The following is a 15,273-nucleotide window of genomic DNA, read 5'->3' as shown; positions in this document are numbered from 1 at the left end:
AAATACAGAAAATAAAAGAGTATTATCAGTTAAAGTATTAAGGAACAAGGCAACAAGATATGGACGATTTATCTTTAAATATCTGCAGTTGAATCTTCGCTGCTCATACGGCACTAGAAAATGAGCCACACAGAAAAGGAGAAGCAGGAACATGGGTTCAAAACCACAAAGATGTTAGGTGAACCTGTTTTACTCTTTCAGCTTCAGATTTCTTAAAAAATATGAACTAAAAGCCTTGCTCAAGCAGCATGCAGAGGAGGAAGAGCATTCCCATCTCCCCCTGGCACAAGGACCCAGAGTGTAACACAGTATGCTGAAAGCTATCATGTGGCAAACTAGCAATTACTGTGTGCCCACATTTCAGGTGAACTTGATTCTGATTAATGTAGTAGGCTGTCTTGGTAGTCAACTAACTTGCCTTCAAATCAAAGGCAGTGTGGTACAGGTCATGGGATTGGGTTCACTGTAAAAAGCCTCGTTTCCAAGTCCCTAGGTGATACCTGACACACTCAAGCACTAACTTTGTAGCTTGGGTACAGAAGATAAACGAAAAGTCACACAGGAGCTCCTTTGCATTTGGCCCAGCAGCAAGGTTTAAAAGGACAGACAGGCTGTATGGCATAGAAGGTGAGATGCTTAAATGTCAGTCCCCATTGTGAGCGCCTATCTGTATGCACAGCAACCAGCCTGCGTTCCAAGAAGAGGAGCGCATTTCACAGAGGGAAATGAGAATAAAAGGCTGTATCCTGTTTTACCATTCCCGGGAGACTTGGGGAAGTCTCCAAACAGTTTAGATATTGTTTGCTTGGGTGACCTATGTATTGTGACACTCTCAAAACCAAAGGGGAATACAGAGTGTTCACATATTTCTTATCCAGCGTGCAACCGTCTGCATTCCCAAGGTGACGGCCACCTTCTGACATGCTCTTGGCCTTCAGTAGAAGCTGCAAAGCCTGCTCTCAGCACATGCTCTCAAAAATAAGCTCTTATGAGAGGCTAGCCAAAGATTTATTTCCTCTAGGAATTATGTTAAATAAAACTTTCTGAGTTTTAAGTTTTTGTTTTGGTTTTGTTTTCCTTTGTTTGGGCTGTAGTCCTGCAGAGCCCTGAATAGCTTGGAATCCATTGTGGCCTTGGCAGGCCTCAAACTCTTAGCAATCCTCCTGCTTCAGTGTCCCTTCTCCCACCTCCCATGCTGGCCAAGTGCTGAGATTAAATCGCTACTCATTATTAACTGCCTTGCCTAATTAACAAGACATTTTTTTTCAGTTTATAATATTATGTCAAATAAAGCAACTTTGCTATAATTTCTCTTCACCTTCTCTTTCATTTTTAAAGCATGTTTCCCATACAGTTGACTGTTTGCCTCCCCCAGGACTGGAGATTGAACCCTGGACTTCTCACTTGCTAGGCAATCCCTTTACCAGTGAGCTATGTCCTCAACTGTACACTATCCGTCTTCGTGCATTTTTCTCGATCAAAAATTTTCAGTTGGGATTAAGGAGCCGTTTGAATGCAGGCGGAGGTAGGGAGGGATGCTCACTAAATAGTTAGGTGCCATAGAAACAAAGAGATGGAGAACAGGGGTGCTTGGAGGATGGAGAAAACTGGTGTTACAGAGTCAGATGACTCAGCACCTGCACTCCACACAGTCCTATGTACCTCCAGCGCAAAGGTGAGGTGATTGTGAAGTTCTCGGGCTTGGCAAATCTCTGTGTGCAACACTGCATCAGAGAACACTCAGGCATGTTAAAGCCAAAAACCAAGTTTATGTTGCCATAGGTTACGAACCTACCCAAATAATGTACCCCAAACCCCATCACCCTTCATTTTTTATGCTCAAAACCCACATCCTGTTTGACACACTTGTGCTAGCGAGAACACTTAGAAAGAAGCAAAACTCCAGAAGCCAAGGTTAGTACATTTTTAGTTAGTACATTAAGGACTGTCCTGGATCCTGGAACTTTGGACTAGGTCATTAATGAGTTAGGTCTTTGCTCCCATTTTTGCAGGTGTTTGGGGCCTATATAATGTGATCTAAGGTCACTCGGTGCTTCCAACATGGCATCAGTTGTGATAAGTTCTGGGGCCTCTTATAGCAGTATATATTTACTTCTGTTGGCAACCATGCAACCTCCACTTCAGCCCCACAATGGGACCATCAAGCAACCCAGCAACAAGACACATCCTTAGCTGCCCAGGGGCAACACATTGTCATTGTCACCTCTATTACATGTCCCCCAGAATAGGAGCCGAGGTCCATATAAAGAGCCACGTTTTTCCTCCTCCAACCCCTCTTTCCTTTTCCCCCTTGAAGGCAGGTTCTATGTCCCCTAAACCCTCTCTTTTAATAAACCTGCATATGAGACCTGTCATTCAGTGTGACTTTGTCGGAACCTGCCACCTAGTTCCATTAATTTCCTTATCAGTCTTTGCCTTCATAAAGTCACGGTTCCCAGTTCATAAAGTGTAGCAAATGCTAATTTTACCTGCTGCTGTGCTTCCTGAGGACAGAGACTGAGGTCCTGAGCAGGGCCTGGCAGACAGCAGTGTATTGGTTGTTGGTATTTCCACTGGGAATTTATTGAGGGCTCTGTTAAGCTTCCATCACCTGAAGTGACGGACCAACTTTCTCCACTCCAACTATTCTTTTTCCATTATTGTGTCTTCATATTTTCTTTCCGATAACTATTAGGAAGTTTCAAACACCTCTGAGGTTATACATTTTCATGTCTAGTACTTATTAGAAGATCCTTCAAGGCAGAAATGCAGAAATACTTTCCTTTGGCTCTGACCCTTAGATATGTATGGGCTTAATGAAAAATGCATTGACGTCTCTTGGGCACCAGTGTGATCTGTAAGCATCTACCCTGTGCAAACTCACTGTCACATGAATGTCTTTTCATTCTGTCTCTGTGACACAGCAATTGTTACTGAACAATTTTAATGTCACAGGAAACAAAACTGAGAAACTAAGGGTTTAGCATGTCACTTAGTAAGAAATGGAGCTCAACTTTTGACCACAGGCTTGACTATCAGAGAGCCTGAACCTTATTCATCTAGGTACCTTACCACTCAGGGGACATGGGATGTTTTCAAACACTCGGATGTGTGTAGTTGAAGTTAAAAGAGGGCAGGCACAAGGCCTGTCATTGGACAAGAAGGAAGGGTAGGTGGGAACAAAGTTGTAGACTGATGAAGAGAGGAGAAGGGGGAAGCAAGATGGAGGAAGAGGAAGATTACCCATTGCATGTCTCTGTACAGCTACAGGTTGTTATGAATATTTTATAAGGGATGATTTGTATAGGATGATTTGTCTTGTCTAGGTGGGCAAATTATTTCATATCAATTGGATCAGAGTTTATTGTACGTTTTCCTTCACGAAATAATTCAATTAAGTTCAAGAGAAGGCATAGTGGCAGGATGCACTAAGCCCACCACGGAGTTGGGGTGTGTGGGCCTGATGTGGTAGAGACCCACTGAGGGAACTTTAAGAGGGCAGCCAGCGATGAGATAAATATATGTTAGTTTTATATGGTATAGAACTAATGTGGGAGAGGCCACCGCTGAGATCAATTAATGTTGGTTCTATATGGCCTTCCAGTGCTGGAACTAACATGGATAAGACTGCCTAGGTCATAGAGTACCTGGGGAAAGCGTGGAGCAATAACACGCTGGAACTGGTTACGTTTAATATTTATCTAAACAGATGTGCATCTGTGCTCTGAAGAGAAAGGATCAGGTCAAGGAGACTTGTTGTAATCACAGAATTGAGCAAATTTCCTTGGGCCCACACCTTCCCTCTAGACCAGTGGGTCTCAACCTTCCCAATGCTGTGACCCTTTAGTGCAGTTCCTCATGAGGTGGTGACCCCCAACCATAAGATTATTTTTATTGTTACTTTATAACTGTAATTTTGCTACTGCTATGAACTGTGATGTAAATGTTGGTCTTCTTCTATGGTCTTAGGCAACCCTCGTGAAAGGGTAGCGACCCACAGGTTGAGAACCTGCTCTAGCACAGGTCTTAAGTGCTCCTTAATCTGAAATGAGGAAACTGAGTCATGGGAGAAATTCCCCCTGCCCAGCATCACTTGCTTAAGTTCCAAAACTTTAATTCACATCAGAGTTATACCGAAAATTTGTGAAAGTACATCCATGTAGGTCTTATGCCAAGTTTTCTTAGTATTTCTGGGGTTCCTACATTGCTAGTAACTTCCAAGGTGTACAGATATATAAATACATATATAGTCTGAATACAACATTGAGAAGCAGAGCTTTGATCCATTTACAGTGCAATGCTGAGAACCTTTCATGCATCATCACCACATAAGATAATGCGATGTTTCATTGTTCTGTAACCAAACAGCTTAGCATCACAAACATCTGACCATAGTATCCATTTGTAAATTTAGGAAATGTTGTTTAGCAGTCAGTGAGATAGCTTACTGAGGTTGAAGCCTAAATACCTGAGGTCTATTCTTAGAACGTACGTGATGGCAGGGGTCACACACCGTTTATAGCCCTCACACACAAATAAATAAATGTAACAATTAGTTTAAATAGGCTGTCTAACTATAAGGCAAAGTTGGCTGCAAAGTGTTCACCAACATTTACAAAAAGAGCCAGGTACTAGGAGGAGAAATTCGCTAAGCTAACACAGAGAATTGACTCTAATAGTGAAATCTAAGCTTATGTGCTTGAATTTCTGGGTTTTATTTAAGAAAATGGACAAACATTTGAGCATTATATAAGTTGACACTAAATTGTTAAGCATTATTCTGAGTAAAAAGTAATTGGTCATGAAAGGCAGAATAATAGATTTGAAGTATAAATTACCCTCCTCCACTTTGAGTCTCACCTTTCTTTCCCCTATCCAATCAGATAGTCAGGTCTGTGCTCAATTCACTGACCAGAAGAAAGAGAAAGACAGGATAAAAAGAAACTGGCTAATTATACCACTATGGTGTCTTGAAGTCTATCCCCTTGGGAAAAAGCAAAGGGAAAGTCATGGAATGAGGAAGGTCTTTTTTTTTTTTTTTTTTTTTCCCAAGGATCACAAAGGAGTCTCTCAGTGTGGGAGGCTGAAACTTCAGAAGAAGGTTAGGCAAGCAAAGACCTGTGTTCATGGAGAGAGGTGCTGAGCCCTGTGTTCCTAGAGGAGGTCTCCGAGGAGCCAGAAAGGAAATGCTACACCCTGTACATGAGAAGCGGGCCATGGGCACCTTGGAAGCTTCCACATTCACACCAGTTAGAAAGACCATAAATACTCGCGTACAGTACAGCAAACTAGACAGCAAGGGAAGGGTGACTCATATGACAGGAGCCATGCATGAAGCAAGCGACTAGCAGCTTCTGAAAGCAATGTGGAGAATGCTGACAGCCATAAATGATACCTTGATCAAGTTCATCTCCCTGGAATGCCTTAGACGGTATGGTCTTATCTAACTTAAACACCTTCCCTGCAAGACAATAGGATCCTCGGATTAACTGGGAATGTTGCACAAAATTAAGTTTGTGCGAGTGATCTTGTGTAATAACGTAAAGTAAGAGCGAGCCCTGAGTTCATGCACTTAGTGAGAAGTCCTAAATTGTATTTATCACCTCAAGAGGAGAAAGGAAGATTTTAGGGACTCCAAGAATGTTAATAGGAACCAGCATGTGAAAATAATTTCAGTTCAGTTATTAGACTATATTTAAGTCATACAGAGTGTTACTTTCTACATACCAAAGTCTTTTCCAGGGAGATAGAGAGATGACCCAGCATTTTGGAGAGCTTGCTGTTCTTGCAGAGGACCCATGTTTGGCTTCCTGGTGGCTCACAACTGCCATAAGCCCAGCTGCAGGGAATTAAACATTCTCTTCTGACATCTGCAGATAGAGCGTGCATATGTGGTGCATATGCATGCCAACAAAACACTCATTAACATAAAATAAGTTGAACATCGAGAGAAGACCCACAGAGTCAACTAGCCTAGGAGCAAAGGGACTCACAGAGACTGAATCACCAACCAAAGTGCATGCAGAGCTGGACCTAGACCCCCTACACATTTATTGTATGTAAAACCTGATCTTCATGTGGGTCCCCCCACAACTGAGGCAGGGGCTTGTTTCTGACTCCATTGCCTGCCTTTGGATCCCTTTCCCATAGGGATTGTCTGGCCTCAGTGGGAGAGGATGTACTTAGTCCTGGGGCAAGTTGATGTCCCAAGGTGGGTGGTACCCAAGGCAGGGAGGCTTCTCCTTCTCTGGGAAGAGGGCAAGTGGGGGGAGGTCTTTGTGAAGGTGGGACTAGAAAGCAGGGATGGGGTCTGTGACAAGAATATAAAATGAGTGAATAAATTAGTGAAGAAAATAACAGAAATGATTTTTAAAGACATTACAGTCTTTTCCAGTTAGACATGGTGGCTCATTTGTATCTCAGTACCTCAGGGGTTGAGGCCAGAGGACTGCCGTGAGTTTGAAACTACCTGTGCTAGACAGTGAGTACCTGGGCTACAAAGTGAGATCTTATCTAAAGAACACATTAAACAAAAACTTGAAAGCACCAAAAGTGTCTTTTCCATTTTACCATAATGTTTAAATCTTCGAAAACAACAAACATGATCACATGATGTTGTTTCAGGGTTCTTTTACTTTGTATATTTTCCTCAATACCACGGTGTACTTTAAAAATTATATGTTCCACCCTCATAGAAGCAAAGGGTATGGGAGAGAAGGCAGAAATGGGATGGAAAGTTTGTGGAGGGCTAAGCTGAAAGTGGAAAAAAAAATATGTGTTCCAACCTGGGACATAAAATCTTGTCAGATTTTTAAGATTTTTGTCATTAAGGTTAGAGATCAAACTGGACACTGCCTCAGTTGGGAACACTGAAATAGAGCCTAATCAAAAGGGGGCTGAGGAAGGTTCATTCATCACTAGAGACTATCCCTAAAGCAGGGAGCTTGTATTCTGATTTGCAAACAGCCCCCCACCATTATCCTTCCAGATAATTATTTTCTAATCCCTACTGACCTCACGACTGTAAATATAGCCACTGTGAGCTCTCTGACATCCACGGAGACATCTTGGGGACACCGATGAAACCGATAACAGACCATTTTATAGGATCTTAAAAGCTACTCCAGGCTCCATTAGACTTTCTGTCATGCATATGATGAGGAAAAATATACCACCCTAAGAGCCAGGGATTGTGGCTCCGTGACAGCAGAGGCTATTGTGCACGGGGAGCTTTGGGACGATGGCTCCACCTTTCTGTTTATGCTCAGCTGGCTGGTGGTAGTTTCAGGTGCAGTGTTGTAACAGAAGGGGCTTTGTGATAGGCTCCCAGTGACAAGCAAGAGCTACAACTGGTGGCTTGACAAGAAGGAGAAGCTCAACAAAGGCGAATGACCTGCTTCAGTCTCCCATTTCACAGTAACATTCCCTCGCTCCTGTACAGTTCAGCTGAGCACGATAGAGCCCACATTCCTCTGAGACACAGGGAGAATAATAGGTACCAGGCCGAGGGGGTTAAATCTCGTTCCTTTCTGTGCCCACTTTGAACTGCCTTTAAACCTACAGACGCTTTTGCAGAACTTTCCAAAGCAAACTTTCCAAAGCATCCAAGAAAGATGCACTTAAAAAGAAATATGTTCCTAGATTAGCATTTTACTATTTCCTGTGTGTCTGTGTGGGCACATGTTACTGCAATGTGTGGGTCCTGTCTCTGTAGGTCCTGTATGAATAACCAAGAATCTATTAAGCGAGTTTCTTTGCTTCTGTTTGTTTGGTTTTATAAGAAAAAAATGACTTTTCATCAAGAGCTATGTAACTCTCAATTCAAGAGATGCTTTGCAAGTGCCTGGCACTCAAGGTTAGACTACATTCCTGGGGAAAACACAGAGACAAGGATGGTCATTGAAATGCAGAGGCAAACAATAAAAATGTGTGAACATATTCTTATCAAAGCTGTATGTGCTTTCCATTAAAAAACCTTCCAGAGGGCTACTTTTTTAAGAATTACTCTTTTTTAGTCTATGGTTCATTGTCAGCCTAAATGGTTTAACTTTAAAAAAAAATTTCCTCTCTATCATCTACAAATCATCTGTCTGTCCATCTGTCTGTCTATCACTATATCTATCTCTACCTATCTCTATTTCTATCTATCTAATATCTCTATCTGCCTGTGTGTGTGTGTGTGTGTATGTGTCTGTGTGTGTCTGTGTGTGCATTTACATGTACTTGGTTGCCTCTCATGGTTTGTGAGTAGATCCTATTGCTGAAGACTTCATCACACACTTAAGATGCTCGAATTGGATGACTCAAGCTGGATCTCACCTGAAGGCCTCTTTCTGTGGTTCCAAAAAAAAAAAAATGCTATGCAAGCTGTCAAGGGAGGGAAACAAACAGTCCTTTGATATGTCCTGTGAACCATGGTAATTATGAGTATGGCAAGATATGTATTCATATACAGTAAGTGGAACTCACATGTGGCACTCACTTGGTGGAAACCAAGAGCTGTCTAATTGTTACTAAGGGCCATTCGACAGGAAGGAAATCATGCACGGTACGGGAAACCTAGCCAATTTCCCAGGGCTAGTGAGATCATGGACCTTACAAAAGTATCTCTTGACACTACTTTGAGAAACCAAGATAATTCCTTGTGACAGTCTAAATCTTATCCTTATACTCACGGATAAGTATAGCTACCACCCTGCATCAAAGATGCATCTTGTTATAGCAAATGAAAACCAACATAGAAAACCACCACTGAGGAGATGGACAGCATAGGAAGCCCAGCACTAATGGAAACACCTTCATTGCAACCTCTGCATCTATGGCTTAGGGGACTCACCGAAAAGTGGATACAAAGACTGTACACGCCAGAATACAAGAAAGTCTACAGTAAAAGTGTCTCCTAAAAATGGCTGATAAACAAGACCAGAATAATAGCAATGTCAATCAATGGACATGTTAACATGGAAGGAGAAAAAATTTTGTGAGCTCTCACCCCTAAACAAATATCTACAGTCAACTAATGAGTGTCGATGATTGGCTGCTCAGTGCTGAGACCAGGATACAAACAGCAAAAAGGGATTCGGCTGGTTGTATTTGTATCCTCTGAGAGACATGTCAGAGTGCACAGCTATGCAATGGCAGGGCTAGATGTCAATGACTATGGCTCATATTACCATTAAAGAAAATGGTTGCTTCTCTCTGATGGGGCAACCGCCAGGGATGACCTGAATGTTTAGGGGCTGTGCAGAACTAGCCTCACCCCATATTGTATGCAGTGCCCTGGAGATATGGCCTTATCTCTAACCCAGACAGCACAGTAGAGCTGGCTTTGATGACAAGGGTGTAGATGAGCTAGCCCAAAGGCCTTGAGTATGACCCCACCATTTATCTGCTGTGGCATGACACGGGTGCAGCGGTGATGCTTCCATCCCACCCCTCACCACGCCTGCCAGTCGAAAAAGCTGCCCACAGGGTCACGAGCTCCGGAGAGCTATCCCTGCCCCTCACCAGCTGCAGCACTGGGGAGAGCAGACCCTGCACCTCCCCTGGGACAGCAGATCCCTGGTGGTGGGGGCACAGGTGAGAACAAGAAAGAGCTGGCCCCACCACTTCTTTGTCATGAGATGCCACGAGGTATGAGAAGTAATACGCTTGTCCCTTGCCACCTATAGCAGTTTGGAGAACTGGCCCTGGGATCGTGAGAACAGGTGAGCTGGTTCTGCCTTTTGCTGACTGCAACACTCACCTGGGCAGCCCAGAATGACTGGTCCTAGTCAAGGGGTGTGAGTGAGGCAGCCCCGAGGGGGAGAGCTCGGGAGAGCTAGCCCTGCCAAACAACTGTCTGCTGTGAGGTGGCTTGGGTTTGGAGGTGATACCCTCGGTCTCTGTCTCATCCCTCACCACCTGCTGTATTCAGTAATCCAGGAGACCTGGCCGTGCCGGCGTGCGTGTGAGCGAGTTACCCTGCCCCTTCACTGACTATGGAGCTCAGGAGAACAGGCCCTGCACCTTGACTGGGCAGCATAGTGCAGCTGGCTCTGGAGGTGTGGTTGGCTGGACTGAGGGCATGACCACGGGAAAGCTGATGGCAGCACTGGACGGCCTAGCCAGAGCAGTGCTGGAGAGTTTGCAGTGGTGCGAACAAGAGAAAGCTGCTGCGCTGACCAGCTCAGACCAGCTCTGTGATGATCCCCCCCCCCCAAATCTGCATTATCTGCTGTCCGCTGGGATTCATGATAGGGCCAGACCTGCTGATCCAAAGCTGTAGAATCTCCATGACAACAGGATAACCAGGAAGCGCCCTGGTGAGGACCCAGTAATGGTACCACCTTGACCTAGACCAATGGCTCATTACAATGATATTTACACGTGAAGATGTGTGGACAGAGGGACATACCGTGGGACATACTGTGACACACTAAAGCATCCAAGATGATGCTTCTTTTTTTTTTTCTGGTGTGTGTGTGTATGTGTGTATGTGTGTGTGTGTGTGTCTATGTGTGTTTATTTGGGGGGAGGTTGCAAGGGCAAAGTACATGAGAGAATGGGAAAATGAACAGGACTGGGGTGCATGATGTAAAACTCACAAACAATTTTTTAGAAAAGCATGACAAGGTCCAATGGTGCAAAACTAGTCCTCATTTGGCATTTCAGATGGCCAGGCTTCCTGAATCCTTACCAAAGTCCAAAGGCCACCATTATAATTTTTACATGGGCAATATCTTCAGGGTTGGGACAGCCTGAAGGGATTGATACCCGTATTGTGGATATAACAGTGTTCACCCAGCACGGTGACATTCTTCTGGCCCTTTCTCACTTTACAAAAAAGGAATCATAAAGGAGGGTGGCTTCTCATGGATTCCATACTGTTTTGTATCTGTGTCAGTGACATGTGTCACAAGCATTTTTTTTTTTTATAAAACATAGTTGATTGCCCGATTTCTACACTGTGCCTTACTTTAATAACAAATTTTACTTTTTTTTAAAAGCACACACCTTTTTGCACAGGGCTGGGGGACAGAGTAGTTAAGCAAACAGCACAGAACACTCCAGAGAGCTGACCCCACAGCTACTGCAGAGTCTACAACCATTAGCACCTTGCATTCAAGTTTCACATTTGTTGTAAATGACGAACTAATGCCGGTAGTTTGGTCTTAGCTTTACTCTGTAGTGTTTGTAACGGCCCATACTTCAAACTGTACGTGTATTGATTGTGACAAGTGCATCAATATTGGGATCTTGGAATTGTCACACAGCCACTCAGTCACTGATCTCCGTCAACTAAGCATGGTTTATTGAATGTCGCACCCCAAGACTGATCGATCGGGGATACAATTCAGACTCCAGAGCTGAACCATGTCCTCGACTTAAGGTCCTACAGGGCTTTTTAAGCCTGAGATCTACAAACATCTGTACCAAATTATTTCACCAATCAGGATTTAGGGATAGAGACTTCCTTAGGAACATGTCTTTGTTGAACATTTATTCTGCTCCGTTGGTTGAGGTATTCAACTGTAGTAAGGACTTGATTGTCTAATATTCATATCTTATCTAGTGGCATAGAACCTGTCTTGTGTATCGTTCTTGTTTTAACTTGCCAATAAGGATGTCAGGTACTCATATAAATGTCTCTTTTTGCCAAGTAGGATGTCAAGTTTCTAGGGAGGCTTTGGGAACCTCTACTCATTTGACCACTACTCAAAATGGAAGTTTTATTCCTGTATTCATAAGATTTTATGGGAGAGTAACCAAAGACTCAAAACAAAAACTATTCAATTTTCCACATGTAATGTTTGTTTATATCTCTATATTGGAGTACAGGAAAATGAATCTTCAGAGTTTTCCAAACAGTGCTAAATAATTCCACTGATCTCTATTAACAACGCTATAATTTAAAGGAGAATTCTTCTTATTCTAATAGTCATAATGCAGGTCTGCTCCAACAAATGTTTGTTCTTCTAAATTCCCAAGACTGTCTCTAAAAGGATATGATGAGCTTATCAGATTCCACAGGCAAAAGTCAAAGATCGTCACGTAAGTCTCTTTCAATAGAACACATCTTTTAATCTTATAACACTCATTTGAAATTTTGAGATGTTCATTCTCCATGCTACACCTAAAGGACTATTGTCGCTAAGATTTTGCCTGGGTAAGTTTTGCCTGCGGGATTTTTGCCCTTCACCCTACTATGCACTGTCCACAAGTTCAGCAAAGTCTCCGCTGCACTATCTGTCAAGTACAAATAACAGAGAAGGCGATGCAGTTCTGTGTCCAGAGCAATGGCTCCTTTAAGGGGCAGAAGTGGCCAGAACTCCATTTGCTCAGAGAGTCTCATGGGGGTAAGGAGTACACTGCTTTTCTTAATCCCTTATCTCCTCGGATGCCAGATTGTTCTTCCAATCTTTGCTTCTATAATATCTCGCTCACTCATACCCAATACCATGGGTACCTTGGCATTGCTAGTGAGTCCACCATGTTCGAGGAAGAACCATCATGACAAGGTTACAGCCATTTTTGATTCATTTTCTTCCTGAGCCTTCTCCTCTTGGCTTGCAATGTCAACAGTTATTCAGTCCTATAGAGAGAAAAAGGCTGGTTCTCATCCTGGGCATACCCTTTCCACCTCGGCCATTCTAGAATCTGTGAAGGCATTACAATCAACTTTCCTTCAGCTCCTACATCCCTCCTGTATTAACTATTTAATTAAAATACGGTCTTACCTATTGATCCAGTTGCATATGTAGCTGAAGATAACAGTGTCTGGAATCAGCGTGAGAAGAGGCCTTTGGTCCAGGAAGGTCATGTTTTCCCAGTGTAGAGGAATGACAAGGCAATGGGGTGGACAGGGTGATTAGGAGGGAGTGCATCTTTGTGAAGACAAATGGAGGGAGAAGGGAGCGGGGTGGGGGAAGGAGAAGAGACAGTATCTCAAATGTAAATGCAGAATATCTAATTTAAAATTAGAAGAAAAAATAGAAACTACTTTAAAAACAAAGACAAAAACAAAAACAAAAAAAAGTCTTAATCTAACTCATCCACCCATCTACTCTGCACCTCTGCCCAAAAGTCAAATGTTCTTCATGGGACTTCATCAGCCACATAGCTTGATCTCCCCTCAGTTTCTCACCACTAGTTTTACATGAGCATTCAGCAGCAGCCAGGAAACCTCTGACACTTCTACTGTTCAAACAAAAGTGAGTTTCCTGTTCACTCTTCAACCCTCTGAAAATCTCTCTTTTCTACCTCAGAAAGAGCTCAGGAACCCAGCTCTTTCTGCCCCCGGGAAGAGAGTAGTAATCAGATGGGAAATGCAGCCATGTCCCAACAGCGGGCTGTTGAGATGCCTCATCTATACTCCCATTCTTAGCCTTCCTCTTCTTCCAGTGAAAAGACTTCCCTGTGCCTAAAAACATACCAAGCCATCCCCTGACTTTCTAGATTTTTATCTCCTTTTCCCATGTTCAAGAAATTTAAGCCGGCAATGACCATGTAGCTCTCCTTGTTCCATTAGAGGCTATCTACAGGATCATTTCTGTAGCCACAAACATATAAGCTATCCATAACACCTTTGTTAACTATTTATACTATGCTCCAGTCATTTCTTCATTTTTCTAACCCTTCGGGGCAAACCTCAGCAACACTTTTACTTCCATCAGAATGGACTCTCAGCCTCTCCCGACTTATTCGAGCTATCCTTATTTCTTTACCTGTCTAGCCTGTCAGCTGGGGTCTCACCAGTCCATGGCTCTATTGTTTGTGTGGTCCTGGTTCTCCATCTTCATCTCTTGTCTTGACCTCCTTATCCAAGATAATTTGTATTTCTCCTTGTCTTCCCTCAATAATAAGCCACCCCTGTGGCTTAACTGTTCAAACAAATGCCCCAGTGTAGGGAAATGCCAAGGTAGACACCCCCCCGAGGTCTACCTTGTTACCTCTATCTTGCATGCCATCTACATCAAAATACTAATGGAGCATGAAGTTGATAAACTATGTCAAAGAAGTAGATCTTTGGTCATTATGGGCAGCAAGATGGCTTCTGCCACCAGGGTCATGCAGGTAGTGAAGCCACATGCTCCATTAATAAAGTTCCCTAACAGAAGAGACAAACCTAAACTCAGTGCCTCAGAAGCTTTGGGATCTGCTGCACAACGTCCCTACTCCTCTGTAATTTTACAGCATACTAAAGGAAATATGTCCCCAGATTTACTGATGCATCAGGGGTCACCAGACACTGCAGAAATAAAAAAAATCATTACCTCAGAAGTACAGGAGGAAACCTATGTCCCAAGAGGAAATGAAATTTATCCTGTCTAAGGGTCCAGAGTGATCGTTGTGGTTGCTGTCACCAGACAGAAGGATTAGCTTTACAATAAAGGACTTCCCCATTGTCAAATGAACAGTTATATACTAAGCAACTTAATAAATATTCTGTGAGCAAAATGAAGTATAGAAACTCTAGGTGGTCACATGTATCTCCTACATTGTGTATCTTGGTCAACTTCCCCACAAGCTGAACTGGACACTTATTAAAGTCTACATTTTTAAATGCTAAAAAGAAGAAGGAGGAGCAGGAGAAGGGGAGGAGGACGAGGAGGAGGAGGAGGAGAAGGAGAAGAAGGAGGAGAAGGAGAAGGAGGAGGAGGAAGAAGAGGAAGAAGGAGGAGGAGGAGAAGGAAGAAGGAGAAGAAGGAGGAGGAGGAGAAGGAAGAAGAACAAGAACAAGAACAAGAAAGAAGAAAGAAAAGTACTTTTAATCAGCCCACTTCTCAGTGGTGTTGCTATTGGCACTGACCATGCTCTTGTTGTCTTTTCTAAAGGACTCAAAACTTCCTGTTTCCCACATGGTGCCCCAAATCTGTTTCCCAGACAGCAATTCCAGGGGAATTCCTGAAATATACAAAATACCATGTTTCTTGAAGTGTGCTAATTGTTTCCCCTTTGGACTTAGAAAAAATTACAAATGTAGCCATGTGTCATAGGCCTGTGATCCTAGTTACTTCAGAGAGAGGTGAAGGCAAATGTTCACAAGTTCGAAGCCTGCCTGCACTGTAGGAATAGTCTGAGACCAGGGCATTTACTGAGATTTTTTTTTAAAAAAAGAAGAGAGCTGAGGAATATATCTTGAAGCTAGAATAACTTGTCTAGAACACTGTAAAGCCCTAGGTTCAAGCCACAAGGGAGGGTTTCAGGAGGGCCAGGGAACAGAGAGAAAGATGGACAGAGGGAGAGAGACTGAATTGATATTTTGTTTTTTTGTCTTGCCTGGGTCCCCTT

General features: G+C 43.2%; 1 pseudogene across 1 annotated transcript; it reads left to right on the top strand.

Moving 5' to 3' along the window:
• Positions 1-14,016: 14,016 nt before the first annotated feature.
• On the top strand, positions 14,017-14,326 carry LOC308432139 (alpha-ketoglutarate dehydrogenase component 4-like; annotated as a pseudogene). The gene has a single exon. The product of its transcript is annotated as an alpha-ketoglutarate dehydrogenase component 4-like (transcript).
• Positions 14,327-15,273: the final 947 nt, after the last annotated feature.

Source organism: Micromys minutus (genome assembly GCF_963924665.1).
Source record: "Micromys minutus genome assembly, chromosome: 18".
NCBI lineage: Eukaryota > Metazoa > Chordata > Mammalia > Rodentia > Muridae > Micromys > Micromys minutus.
Note: the sequence above shows the minus strand (reverse complement) of the source record. Positions and strands in the feature narration are given on the sequence as shown.